The following is a 290-nucleotide window of genomic DNA, read 5'->3' as shown; positions in this document are numbered from 1 at the left end:
TGTATATATGAATAATATTTAATTAATTCTGTGCACATCTAACGTGTATTTAACTTAAAAATCTACTAAATGCGTATTGTATATCCTGTTTTACAACTGTTTTAGATGACTTGATGTGACATTTAAATATATGCAAAGATTAAAAACATACCACAAATTGACTTTTTGTACATTCACACTACAAAGAGAGCAACAAATGGCTCACAAATTCCCTTTAGACAAAGTCGAATTCAATTCTGCACAAAAATTACACCAATCAGAAAATGGCGACAAGTATATTACACCCAAAG

This window comes from Carassius auratus, unplaced genomic scaffold (assembly GCF_003368295.1).
Source record: "Carassius auratus strain Wakin unplaced genomic scaffold, ASM336829v1 scaf_tig00034894, whole genome shotgun sequence".
NCBI classification, from domain to species: domain Eukaryota; kingdom Metazoa; phylum Chordata; class Actinopteri; order Cypriniformes; family Cyprinidae; genus Carassius; species Carassius auratus.
This window is presented reverse-complemented; position numbering follows the sequence as displayed.